Here is a 14,771-nt window from a genome sequence, read left to right on the forward strand (position 1 = left end):
CCAAAGATGTGCGGGTCAGGTTGATTGGCCAGGTTCAAAATTGTCCCTTAGAGTCCTGAGATGCGTAGGTTAGAGGGATTAGCGGGCAAATATGTGGGGGTAGGGCCTTGGTGGGATTGTGGTCGGTGCAGACTCGATGGGCCAAATGGCCCCCTTCTGCACTGTAGGGTTTCTATGATTTCTATGATTCTATAGGCCTGCTCAGGATGCGGTTCCATGCCTAGACCACTCTGGGGTGCCCTGCAGTATGACCCTATGTGTGCCTCATGCATCCTAATTGTGTGCTGTGTCCTGCACAACATTACACAGCAGTGGGGAGACCAGTTGGAGGAGGAGGAAGAGTGGCAACAGGCTATCCTGCCATATGAGGAGCTGGAGGATGGAGGGCATGTGGTGGCAGGTGTCCGGCAGGGCAGCGAGGGAGACCTTGGTAACAGCCCACTTCACATAGCTGGTGCTGTGCAGTGTGGGGACTGCTCCGAACACATTTCCACCACATCCCAGGAGCCACTGCAGCCATCAAACCCCCCCCAGGACCCACAAGATCCTTCCCCACCCTCTCTCATCCTACCCCGCTCCCCTCCCCTTCCACCCTTCCTCATCCCACCTCTTTGACCCCGAGAAATATCACAACTGGTTAATGGGCCTGGGCTGGCACCGGTAGTGAGTCTTTGGTGAAGACTGGAGGATGATGACGACGCGCTGTAAGGCACTGGAATCCTGCCATTCAAGTTTGACTACCTGTTCTCTGAATGCACAGTGCCACCTTGCCCACGTAGCAGGAAGAGTTGGGAACACAAGCGTGTGGGGCAATGGGTCAGGGGCGCCCTGGGGTGGGGGGGGGGGGGGGGCGTGTGGAGGAGGGGTTGGGTGGCATGACAGAGAGTCCTATTTGACTAAGGGTCCGGTGAATGGTGGGGAAAGTAAGGCAGGCAGTCTATAACATTTGGCCGAGTATCACGCAGCACAGCAGTCTGCGCCTCAATGCATGGGATTGGGGTAACATTCAGCTGTGTGGGGGGAGAATCAGAGACAGATTAGCCACAGCTGTGAGGTGAAAATAATAGTTTATTGTGCTCTTAGCATTTAACAAAACATAACTGTGACTCCTGGTGAACTTCACCTGTGCCCTCTTAGTGAACCTACAACTTTCTAATCTTGTGTGGCCCACTGTTTCGTCTGGGTGCTCCCCCAGGATGCACATCGGAGGTGGAGGTGTCCAGCTGAGATCCATGCTCCGTTGCCGGTGATGCTCTTGGCGGCTGTCCCCTGAGTGGCTGAGACCTGGAGGGCCCCGGCTGACTTGCAGATGACACTGTCTCTGTGCCGCTCTGTTCATCCAACTAGCCCGTGAGATGCCCTGGTGTGAGGAAGGGGGGAATCGGAAGGTCTTGGGATGTCCGGCGTCTCCTGGGTGGAAGGCCCCGGCATGGGCTCCAGCCCTTCCTCCTCCCTCGGGGTGCCCAAAGGCCACGGGGCACTCCATGGGGCGCCAGGGTAGCTGGACTGAGGTCCACAAACTCTGGCGTCACCTGACTCTGCCAGTCCTAGAGGCCCAGATGCATCTGCCACATGGTCTGTGATCCCTCAGTCCTGGCCCTCTGAGACTGGGCCAAGCTCTGGAGCCCCTCTGTTACAGCATTCTGTGAGCAAGCCAGGCTCTGCAGCCCTCAGCATTAGCCTTCTGAGACTGGACTAAATTGTCGAGGCTCACAGCCATGGCCTGCTGTGTCTCCTGAATGCCAGTGAGAGTCCCAGCCATGTCCACCAGTGTCTCCAACATGCCCCTGACACCCATGGCTACGGACTGATGTGCCTCCTGGATACCGGCGACACTCTCAGCCGTGGCCCGCTGTGTCTCTGCCATGCTCCACTGTGTCTCTAGGATAGCCTGGACACTGTCAACCATGAGGCCTCATCCCTGACCCAGACTTTCCATTGCGGATGTCATCCTTGCAGTGTTGGCCTGGTTCCCACGCTGTGCCGGCACCATCCACTGCAACAGCACTCTGTTTGACTCCTCTATACAGCCTAGCAGCATGGTTGCTGACAACCCATCCACAATTCCCCGGGTTTTCTGATGGATCTCTACCAGCTTAAGGATGAACGAACCCTGAGGTTTGGGGCCAGCTGATTCCTCGCCTCCAGCAGACTTCTGTGTGCCCGAGCCCTTGGATGTGCCTGCCTCCACCCGATGTGCATCAATAGCTGTGATGCGTTCACCAGTAAGTGACCCAGAAACCTCAGCGCTAACATAGAGTGGCATGGTGGCACAGTAGTTAGCACTGCGGCCTCACAGCGCCAAGGACCCAAGTTTGATTCCCGGCTTGAGCCACTGTCTGTGCGGAGTCTGCACATTCTCCCCATGTCTGCGTGGGTTTCCTCCGGGTGCTCCAGTTTCCAAAGTTGTGCAGGTTAGGAGGATTGGAAATGCTAAATTGCCCCTTAGTGTCAGAGGGGCTAGCTAGGGTAAATACATAGGGTTCTGGGGATAGGGCCTGGGTGGGATTGTAGTCAGTGCACACTCGATGGGCTGAATGGTCTCCTTTTGCACTGTAGGGATTCTATGATTCTATGACCCACCATCATGATAATCTCTGTGTTGATGGTTTGTGTGCTCGATGCCTGTGCCGAATCGCTCGTGCTGTCCTCGGAGGAATCTTCACGGCCTCCCTCTGAGGTGTTGTACGGGGTGTCCTCGGGAGTTTCTTCATGAACAGCAGGGGGGGTGTCGACACCCAAAGGGCCTGGTTCATCAGGGTCCAGGTCTGTAACAAAAACACACATTAGGGGTAGGAGGGAAGGCGGCACAGCATCGCACTTATTTCAGAGTAGACTTAGGAAGAGGGTTAAGCTGATGCTCACTTGCATGCCAGACGCTGACCTGGCTTTCAGTCACCATTCTGGGTGTTGATTCAGCTCCAGAGCATGCTGCTTGCAGACTAATAGGTGCCGCAGCTCAGGCACACCACCACCAGTCTGTGCCCTCTCTCACCGGTTGTGTGCGTTTTTCTCCTGTGAGGACATAAGGGGGATTGAAAGCATGAATATATTGAAGTGCATGGGGTGCAATGTGTGCCTGAATTTTGGAGCTTATGTTGGCCATTTTGGAGAAAAGAGGGTGCTGATTGGGTTTGGTTTGATTTGATTTGATTTATTATTGTCACATGTATTAGTATACAGAGAAAAGTATTGTTTCTTGCGCGCTATACAGACAGAGCATACCGTTCATAAAGAAGGAAACAAGAGAGTGCAGAATGTAGTGTTACAGTCATAGCTAGGATGCAGAGAAAGATCAACTTAATGCAAGGTAGGTCCATTCAAAAGTCTGGCGGCAGCAGAGAAGAAACTGTTCTTGAGTCGTTTGGTACGTGACCTCATACTTTTGTATCTTTTTACCGGTGGAAGAAGGTGGAAGAGAGAATGTCTAGGGTATGTGGGGTCCTTAGTTATAGTGGCTGCTTTGCCAAGGCAGCAGGAAGTGTAGACAGAGTCAATGGATGAGAGGGTGGTTTGTGTGATGGATTGGGCTACATTCTCGATCTTTTGTAGTTTCTTGCGGTCTTGGGCAGAGCAGGAGCCATACCAAGCTGTGATACAACCAGAAAGAACGCTTTCTATGGTGCATCTGTAAAAGTTGGTGAGAGTCGTAGCTGACATGCCAAATTTCCTTAGTCTTCTGAGAAAGTAGAGGCGTTGGTGGGCTTTCTTAACTATAGTGTTGGCATGAGGGGACCAGGACAGGTTGTTGATGATCTGGACACCTAAAAACATGAAGTTCTCGACCCCTTCTACTTCGTCCCTATTGATGTAGACAAGGGCATGTTCTCCTCTATGCTGCCTGAAGTTGATGATAACCTCCTTCGTTTTGTTGACATTGAGGGAGAGATTATTGTTGCCGCACCAGTTCACCAGATTCTCTATCTCATTCCTGTACTTTGCCTCGTCATTGTTTGAGGTCCGACCCACTACGGTGGTGTCGTCAGCAAACTTGAAAATCGAGTTGGAGGGGAACTTGGCCACACAGTCATAGGTGTGTAAAGAGTATAGTAGGGGGCTGAGAACACAGCCTTGTGGGGCACTGGTGTTGAGGATGATTGTGGAAGAGGTGTTGTTACCTATCCTTACTGATTGTGGTCTGTGAGTTAGGAAGTTCAGGATCCAGTCACAGAGGGAGAAGCCAAGGGAGTTTGGAGATGCGTTTCGTGGGAATAATGGTGTTGAAAGCTGAGCTGTATAAATAGGAGTCTGACATAGATGTCCTTGTTATCTAGGTGTTCCAGGGTTGAGTGCAGGGCCAGGGAGATGGCACCTGCTGGGGACCTGTTGCAGCGGTAGACAAACTATAGTGGATCCAGGCAGTCCAGGAGGCTGGAATTGATTTGAGCCATGACTAGCCTTTCGAAGCACTTCAAAATGATGGATGTCAGAGCCACCGGACGATAGTCATTAAGGCACACTGCTTGGCTTTTCTTAGGTACCGGGATGATGATCATCTTCTTGAAGCAGATAGAGACCTCAGATTGTTGTAAAGAGAGCTTGAAGATGTCTGCGAATACCCCCGCCAGCTGATCCGCGCAGGATTTGAGTGCTCATCCTGGTACCCAATCCGGGCCAGTTGCTTTCCGTGGGTTGACCTTCAAGCTGCTCTGACATCTGCAGTGATGACCCCAGATACAGATTCATTCAGGGTTTCCAGGGTGGAGGACATGCTCTCGCTGACCTCTTGCTCAAAACAGGCACAGAATGCATTGAGCTCATCAGGGAGGGGTGCGTTGGAGCTGGTGATTTTACATGCCTTCATCTTGTAGCCTGTTATGTCTTGCAGACCTTGCCATAGTCAGTGGAGGTCAATGTGGCTAGCCTGGGACTCTAGCTTGGTCTGGTACTGGGTATTGGGGAGGGGGCGGGGGGGGGGGGGGTTGGATGCAGTTTGGTTGGAGGGGGGTGCCGTTGTTGGATGCCCTTCAGGTGTCTGAGCATGATTTGACATTGTAAGCACAGCACATGTGCAGGTTTCAGAATGGGCTGCACACTCACCCTTGCTGCCCGAAGGAGGTCGTTCAGTTTCTTCTGACACGGTTGCCCGGACCGAGGTGTCAAGGTCCTGGCATTAACAGCAGCTGCCACCTTCCCCCACAATGCCTTTGTGGCGTGGCCCCTTGGACAACACCCCTGAGTGGGGAACAGCAGCTGGTGCCTCTCTTCACTGCGTCCATCAGGCAGGCCTGGTCAGCCTGGAAAAACCTCGAGGCAGGTGTCTTTCCAACCATCTTCCTGGCACGATTGGCTGTGTGCTCATTATTGTAGTTTACAGACCAGGTGCAGTCAGTTTGGGCCAGTCATGGGCCATTAGTAAAAATTCCTTGTGAGAAATGTAAAGGGAACCTGGTTTCAATAAAGGGTGAGCCATCTCCCAGAGTGCTGATTGGTTCTCATTCAACAAGGTACTTTGTCTAGGGGATGCAGTGCTCAAGGCTCTCATTCAACAAGGGGGAATGCCCTCAGGCAGGGGGGTGCAAGGCAACGCAGCGCTATTTGTGTGCAAGGCAGCAGTGAGGCTCATATGTGTGAAGTGGCGGGGGAGAGATGGGGAGGCCAGCCATGTCCGGGTCACTGGGAGATGGGGAGACCAGCGATGTCTGGGTCATGAAGGGATGGGGAAGCCAGGAGTCAAGCAATGTCCGGGTCAGTGGGAGATGGGGAAGCCAGCAATGCCCAGGTCACTGGGGGATGGGAGGTCAGGAGGCCAGTGATGTCTGGGTCAGTGGGAGATCACAACACCAGGTTAAAGTCCACCAGGTTTATTTGGTAGCAAAAGCCACTGGCTTTCGGAGCGCTGTCCCTCCGTCAGGTGAGTGGGAGTTCTGTTCACAAACAGGTGTTAACCTGGTGTTGTGAGACTTCTTTACCCCAGTCCAACGCCGGCATCTCCACATCAGTGGGAGATCAGGAGGCCAGTGATGCCCAGGTCAATGGGTGATGGGGAGGCCAGCAATGTCCGGGTCACTAGGGGATGGGGAGGCCAGAAGGCCAGTGATGTCCAGGTCAATGGGGGATGAGGAGACTAGCGACATCTGTGGGGGATGGGGGCAGGGAAGACGCCAGCAATGTCCGTGGGAGATGGGAGCTGTGGGAGTCCAGCGATGTCGGTGGGGGGGCGGGGGCGGTGGGGGTAGTGAGAGGCCAGCAATGCCCTTGGGGGATGGGGGAGGTGAGAGGCCAGTGATGTCCATGGGGGTGTGGGATGCAGGGCCAATGATGTCTGTGAGGGATGGGGGGAGTCGTGAGAGGCCAGCAGTGTCCTTGGGGGATGAAGGGGGGTGGGGGGGGGGGGGGGCGGTGAGAGGCCAGGGATGTCCGTGGCAGATGGGGAGGTGGCGTGAGAAGCCAATGATGTCTGTGGGGAGTGGGGTGAGGGGCCAATGATGTCTGTGGGGAGTGGGGTGAGGGGCCAATGATGTCTGTGGGGGATGGGGGGAATGAGAGGCCAGTGATGTCCATGGGGGTGGTGGGGGGGGGGGGGGGGGTGAGAGGCCAGTGATGTCCATGGGGGATGGGGGGGTGGGGTGAGACACTAGTGATGTCTGTGGAGGATGGAGGGGTGGGGTGAGAAGCCAGGATGTCCGTGGGGGGGGGGGGGGGGGGGGGGGGGGCGGTGGAGGGGAGGCGGGGGGAGGGCAGGGGGGCTGGTGGCGGTGAGAGGCCAGCAATGTCTGTGGGTGGGGGTAGAGGCCAGCGATATGTGTGGGTGGGGGGAGAGGCCAGCGATGTGTGTGGGTGGGGGGAGAGGCCAGCGATGTGTGTGGGTGGGGGGAGAGGCCAGCGATGTGTGTGGGTGGGCAGAGAGGCCAGCGATGTGTGTGGGTGGGGGGAGAGGCCAGCGATGTGTGTGGGTGGGGGGAGAGGCCAGCGATGTGTGTGGGTGGGGGGAGGCGCCAGCGATGTCTGTGGGTCGGGGGTGAGGCCAGCGATGTCTGTGGGTCGGGGGTGAGGCCAGCGATGTCTGTGGGAGGTTAAGGCCAGCGATCTCAATGCTGGAAGGTCTTTTTAGATGTGAGCATGCACAGGGTCCCACTCATCGGGCCGATTTCAGCCTCTTCAGCAGGAATAAGTCCTGCCCCCTGGTTTTTAATAGTAATCATGCTTCTACAGTGCACAGAGTGTGGGAGATTCATTTCAGGAAACTCGCTGTAAAAAAACAGCATGATTTACTCCAGTTTTCACGCGAATTTGACACTTAGAATTCCGGCCACAGTTTCCTGCTGTCAGGGGCCTCCCTTCATTTTTGAATAAGGGTGTTACATTTGCTATTTTATAATCCACTGGGACCTTTCTAGAATCTATGAGGTTTTGAAAGATCATAATCGAAGTATCTACTTACTCTGTGGCCACTATTTAAATGGAGATTAAATTGCAGAACTCACTGGGCAGAGGGATCTGAATGTTCTGGTGTATGAATTTAAAAAGTAAGTATGCAGATACAATAAGTGATTCAGAATGCAAATGGAATATTGTAGGGGAACATTTATTGCAAGTGGAATGGAATATTAAAGTGGGTAAGTTTTACTGTAGCTGTACAGGTTATGTTCAGACCACATCTGGAGTATTGTGTACAGTTTTGGTCTCCATATTTGCAAAAGGACATAATAGCATTCGAAGCAGTTCAGAGAACATTAATTTGACTCATTCCTGGGAGAAAGGGCTTATCTTATGAAAAGCGCAAAATACTGCGGATGCTGGATGATGCACTATCAATTATGATACGAGGACTCCAGCGAGTGAGTGAAATAACAGGCTTTTAATCGCAAAGAACTGGAGCACACCCTTGTAGCTAACCTGGCCCAGACTGAGGCAAAGAGGAGGAACCATCACCTTTATACCTCGCTCAGGTGGAAAGGGAGGAGTCTCAGGTGGAAAGGGAGGAATCTCAGGTGGAAAGGGAGGAGTCTCGGGTCAGGTGCAGCAGGGGTGTGTCCAGGCATACACATGTAATTACAGTGGGTCACCACATTCATCGCCTCTTTAAAAAAAGAGTCCGGCGGGGGTGAGGTGGAGGAACAATATATACAGAGGCATGAAGATATATATACAAGAGTCGCGAAACTGAAGTAAGGCGTCGTCCCCTCACAGGTTCAGCCTGTCGGGCGGCTTGATCAGTCGCTGTGACCGCCGTAGTACCTGTTGAGGTGTTGTTTCTGATGGCAAGGTGGAACCGCTCGAGTCCGCCGTCGTCCCTTCTGGTCGGGTCCTGTGTGGTGACTCCGGGGGCTCAGGCGAGCTGCATACAGGGGACAAAGACGTAAGTGGACCTGGTGCTGCCTGAACAGCCGAGGGGTCTAGGGATGTGGGGTGGGGAGTCATGGTGGGCTCCGGGGCACCTGCAGGTGCCAGGTCCCGGATAGAGACCGTGTCCTCCCACCCATCGTGGTATGCCACGCAGGCATATTTGGGGTTGGCCCCCAATAAAGCCCCTCTAACCTACACTATTCCAATATCATTCATATATGTTTATCCAATAACCATTTGAATTCTCTTAATGTTGACGAGTCCACTACTGCTGCAGGCAGGGCATTCCACGCCCTTACTACTCTCTGAGTAACGAACCTACCTCTAACATCTGTCCTATATCTCTCACCTCTCAATTTAGAGCTATGTCCCCTCGTGCTAGCCATCACCATCCGAGGAAAAAGGCTCTCACTATCCACCCTATCTAATCCTCTGATCATCTTGTATGCCTCTATTAAGTCACCTCTTAACCTTCTTCTCTCTAACGAAAACAACCTCAAGTCCCTCAGCCTTTCCTTATACGATCTTCCCACCATACCAGGCAACATCCTGGTAAATCTCCTCTGCACCCTTTCCAACACTTCCACATCTTTCCTATAATGCAGCGACCAGAACTGTACGCAATACTCCAAATGCGGCCGCACCAGAGTTTTGTACAGCTGCAACATGACCTCCTGGCTCCGAAACTCAATCCCTCTACCAATAAAAGCTAACACACCGTACGCCTTCTTAACAACCCTATCAACCTGGGTGCCAACTTTCAGAGATCTATGCACATGGACACCCAGATCCCTCTGTTCATCCACACTACCAAGTATCTTACCATTAGCCCAGTACTCTGTATTCCTGTTACTCCTTCCAAAGTGAATCACCTCACACTTTTCCGCATTAAACTCCATTTGCCACCTCTCAGCCCGGCTCTGCAGCTTATCTATGTCCCTCTGTAACCTGCCACTTCCCTCCGCACTGTCTACAACTCCACCGACTTTAGTGTCATCCGCAAATTTACTAATCCAACCTTCCACACCCTCATCCAGGTCATTAATAAAAATGACAAACAGCAGTGGTCCCAAAACAGATCCTTGCGGTACACCACTAGTAACTGAACTCCAGGATGAATATTTCCCATCATCGGGGAGGACTTCTTGCCAGCCGGTGACTGGAAGGCCTTTAGACCGTAGCGCTAGTAAAACGGCCTTCCAGACTGTCGCGTTCTCCCTCTCTACCTGCCCGTTACCTCTGGGGTTATAGCTGGTAGTCCTACTCGAGGCTATGCCTTTAGAGAGCAGGTACTGACGCAGCTCATCACTCATGAAGGAGGATCCCCGGTCGCTTCCCCAGACCGCAAAAATAGCACTTCGGACCTGCAACAGCTGCAGCAGTCGAGTCGTTGGTGGGGCGCTGTGTGGCATAAGTCTGTGGCCCTCCTAGGTACTGGGGTGGTAGTGGCCGTGAGGCCCACGATGTCACCGCGTGGTCGGGTGCATACGCCTCAAGGTTACTGGAGGCCACTTCTAGGGATTCAGCGAGTGTCACAGTTTTTGGTAGATCTAGCCCACCTTGCTCTAGCAGTCGCTGCCGAATGTAGTTGGATGTGATGCTCGTAACGTAGGCATCGTGGATTAAGTCCTCCGTGTACTGCGCGGCGGATACAGCCTTGCAGTTACAGGCCCTGCCGAGTACTCGTAGTTTGCGGAGAAACTGTGCGCTTGATTCTCCCGGCCGCTGTCTTCGGGTAGCCAGAAGGTGCCTGGCGTAGACTTCATTTGTCCGTTTACTGTACTGGCTCTTTAGCAGCTCTAGCGCGTCCCTGTACGTCTCTGCGTCACTGATGGTGGCATAAACCACGTCGCTTACCCGGGCGTGGAGCACGTGCAGCTTGTCTGAATCGGACTGGACGGCAGCGGAGGCTTTGAGGAAGGCTTCAAAGCACCTCAGCCAGTGATTGAAGCTGTTGGCAGCTCCCACAGCTTGCGGATCCAAGTTTAATTTATCGGGCTTTAGAAGTTGCTCCATCCTGTTTTTTTTCTTTGCGATTAAAATTGATGCACTATCAATTAGGATACGAGGACTCCAGCGAGTGAGTGAAATAACAGGCTTTTAATTGCAAAGAACTGGAGCACACCCTTGTAGCTAACCTGGCCCAGACTGAGGCAAGGAGGAGGAAGCATCACCTTTATACCTCGCTCAGGTGGAAAGGGAGGAGTCTCAGGTGGAAAGGGAGGAGTCTCGGGCCAGGTGCAGCAGGGGTGTGTCCAGGCATACACATGTAATTACAGTGGGTCACCACACTGGAATCTGAAACAAAAACAAAAGAATTGCTGGAAAATCTCAGCAGGTCTGATAGCTCTGACGAAGGGTCATCGAGACTCGAAACGTTGGCTCTACCTTATCTTACGAAGAAAGGTTGAATGGTTTGGGCCTATACCCATTGGAGTTTAGTAGAATGAGAGGTGATCTTATTGAAACATAAAATCCTGATAGGGTGGATATCGGGAGGGTGGATATCGGGAGGATGTTTTCTTTCGTGGGGAGACGAGAGCTAGGGGACACAGTTTAGGAATAAGATTTCCACCCTTTTAAGGTGGAAATGAGGATATTATTTTTCTCTCAGAGGGTCGTTAGTTTTTAGAACTCTCTTCCCCAGAAGGCAGTGGAGGCTGAGTCATTGAACTTATTCAAGCCTAAGTTAGATAAGTTTTTGATGGACAAGGAGGCAAGGGTTATCAGGGAACAGATAGAAAGCAGACTAGACATCACAAACAGATTAACCATGAGCCGATCAAATGATGGAGCAGGCCCTATGGGCCGAATGACCAACTCATGCTCCTAAGTCCTATGTACCTGTGAACTTTGAGGGAGTGGAAACCTTTTCTGGTTGCGGCATACACCTGAATTTACAAATGGTGCTCGCAACTTGACATATGTGCAGTCAATGGTATCCAATATGGAAGCCTGCTATCCTGGCAAATCCATGTGCTTGATCCACCTGATCTTCTCTGACAAAAGAAAATGTTATACATTCAGACCTCTTTGGATATTGAGCCTCAGTGACACCCTTCATTCAACACCGGATAGCAAACTGACAGATGTTCAAATGTTACCTGCTTCAGTCTGGAAGAAACCCAATGCAAGAAAAAATCTGATCGTCACCTTCATAGCTATTGGCAATTCTGTCCTTTTCCTGCTCTGCAGCTGCAGTTTTGCTTGCAACAGTTAGCAGATTTCTGTGAGCACTGTTGTCAGGGTCGTTAGTAGGTTTCACAAAGAAGTTTAGAAGCTTGCAAGGTTCAACACCATGGAGGATGGATTTTCACCCCAACTTTCCGTGTGCAGGTTTTCCGGAGTGATATCAAAATGTCATGAGAGTTGAAAAGTGCGATTCACACTGGCGTAATCAAGGGGTGTGATTTTCAAGATACTTTGCTAGCAGAGTTGTACAAATCATGTTGAGGAAGGTCGAGAAGCTGATTTTAATACATTTCATTATTAGGCACTCTCACAGGATTTTCACCCGTCCTAGAATATTCACAGGGCACCAGAGTGGCATCATGCTGGCGTTATTTACACAGCTCTATAAAAGTGTGAACCTTGCGCCCTTAGCTCCAAGGGGGATTTTGGAAGTGAGCACTCAGGAGTACATCACCCTACAGGATGCTCAAGGCTGTGGAGGCACCAGAGAGGACGCAGGGGAGGCAGATAAGTGTAAAACGGGGCCAGGGGTGAGGGGTTTAGTCATGCGATCTCGGTGGGAAGGGGTCTCTTGCAACTCTCACCTTCCACTTCCACAAGATGTCCCTGCCTCAAAGGGGTCTGGTGGCTGGCTTGCAGGCTGTGCATCCTATGTCCTCCCTGCTTAGCTGCTTTTCCATTCTACACAGAGTGAGTCCTCTACCTTTGTGTGAGCTTGAGGTTGGGCCACATGAGAGGAATGCAGAAGGTCAGCACTGGTTTCCACTCTTGAGCTTTGGTGTGAAGGCTGTCTCCTAGGGCACAGTGGGAGTCTTAGTTCCTACCACATGAGGCTTGAAGTCCCCCCAACATCAGGGAGGGTGGCTACAGTGTGTTTTGAACCCCACACTCAGTCAAAAGTATGACCCCAAAAGGGCTTAAATGCATGGAACCTCAAATTCACTTCTCAGGGAAGTTTGACTGTCAGGAATAAGTTTTGGTGTGCATGGCCATGGCTGATGGAAGGCAATTCAACTCTACAGCCCTCGTAACCTGGGAGAATAAGGGTGTGACACACTAATTGCTGTCCTTTCAAGTTTCAGCTGTGCTTCGTCAGCCATAAGACAAAGCTAGTTGTCAGAACAATAATCTCACCCTTCCTTGACTTGTTAATCTGACCAATTAAATCTCCAGATCAAAACATCAGTGCCAGTCCCTTAACCCTTAACCCTTTGGAAGCATAGGTCCCAAGCATTGAGGTGCAGAGCCCACATAAGCTTCAATATGAAACAGATTACATTGATGTGAACCCCTATGCAAGGTGTGCTGGTGATGTCTATCACCACTCACCCCATTCAATGTTATGACGTGGGCCATCTTTGAGGTACCCTGTCAGGATGCAGATGCTGGTCTCATGTATCCACCCAAATGCCTTTTTACATAATGCCATGTTTTGAGGGTGGAGTGGAATTTGGCGGTTAGAGGCCACTGAGACTCTGGAGAGTCCATGTGCTTCATCCTGATGGAATTGAGAGGGAGCCATGTGGGAATGTGGCTATAGTCTCAGAGGGGAGGGTGTGAGAGATAGCAGAGAGGCACTCACTAAGTGGGAAGCGCTTGGGTGGAAATCCCAGAGGTATTGAGGGATGAGGGTCAGGGCTCTGTCAGAAATTCTGATAGTTCACTGTGGTGTTCTCTTTTCAGTGCATGATTCTGGAGAATCATGGAGCCAGGTAAGTTGGCATTTCTACTCATCAGGATAGAGCAGCAGCAGAGACATGCCACTGCACGTAGCTGAGACCAACACCCTGCAGAGGCTGAGCCCATAGCTGTAGTGGGAGCAGCACCACAGATGCTAGAGTTTCGTAGCAGACATTATCAGCAAAGGCTCTTCCTCCTCCCCAGCCAGCTCAATTGCTCTCTCCTGAAAGAGTTCTGAGCACTGGCATGACTCTGCAACACTGCGCTTGTTCACACCTGTTACGGTGGAGTTTGTTCTGCAATAACACAGATGGGGAGAGTGTAGGTGGAATTCCTGCCAGTTCAGATAGTGATGAGGTGTGGCATGCCTGGGACTGGAATGGAAGCTGGAGTGTGAGGAGCATAGCAGCTAATAGGGGGGGGGGGGGACATGGGGAATGTGGGGGGTAAATGGGCCTTGTGATAGGTGTTGGCAAACCAGGAGGTCATTAGGTGAAAGATAACTTGGAGGTATGAGGGGGTTATGCAGGTGTCCAGTGGGAGACTGGAGGAGGCACACTTATCCTGGCCATGTGAAGATCATTCATCTTTTTGGGGCACTGCTGCCCTGCCCTTTTCTGTAGTGAGCTGGCACTAAGCTGCCACAGTCTCCCAGGCAAGGCTGGTCATCTTGCTGGAAGAATGTCTCTATGACCATGGATAGAGACCATCCCACCTCTGCTGCGCATTATCCAAATGTTTGGTCAGGGCTCCCTCCGAAAAATGTTGGTGTTGGTTTCCTGGCAGCCATCCCCTCTAATTGATCTGGAACAAGTTCTGGGGAGATATTCATATGGAGTCCCCACTGATTGCAGAGATTAAGTTGATCTGGGATGAGTGATTCAGAGGAAGGCTGCCACAAGCGCGGTGTGAATCATGTCGGAAAAACAATTAGTTAATCAGGTGCAAAATTCCATGAGAAATCCCGCCACACCATTTTCTCACCAGAACCAATGTTGCCAAATTCTTGTAAGATTTCCGCCACTCCCCACCCCCTCCACCACCAAGGGTAGAATACTCCAGCCTTTCCCACCAGTGGGATTGTTCAGATCTCCTGAAGTCGACTCCTGCCATGATAAGCAAAGAATGTAAATCGCCGTCAACTTTGGCAGGACCAGAAGATCCCGCTGGTGGCGAATGGCGAGCTACCTTCACCATGGGAAATCCAGCTCCAGAATTCCACCCTAAGTGTTTATTGGTAATACATAACTGGCACATGTGTACAAAGTATAGCCTAGACTAGGAGCTAACATAATGCTGACTTCTACGAGACTCTTTTCACATCCAGTCCACTATCATGTGACTTTCCACATCATAATGTGTGAGATTATCCAGTCCCACATTAACCCTTAATATGTTGAACATCCTTATTACACCCCCACCCCGCCCCCCCCCCCCCCCCCCACCCAAGCCTTTACCCAAATTTTTTTCTAATACCATCTTTCATGCTACCACTTCTCCCCATTCAGGTGCTCTGGAGGCTTTGCAACTTTTCCATATTTCTCATGTTCGGAGTGGTAGTATCTCAGTTGCTTTGGGAAGACTTTGTTGATTTGGAATTGGAATTATAG

The sequence above is a fragment of the Mustelus asterias genome, chromosome 6 (assembly GCF_964213995.1).
Source record: "Mustelus asterias chromosome 6, sMusAst1.hap1.1, whole genome shotgun sequence".
Lineage (NCBI taxonomy): Eukaryota > Metazoa > Chordata > Chondrichthyes > Carcharhiniformes > Triakidae > Mustelus > Mustelus asterias.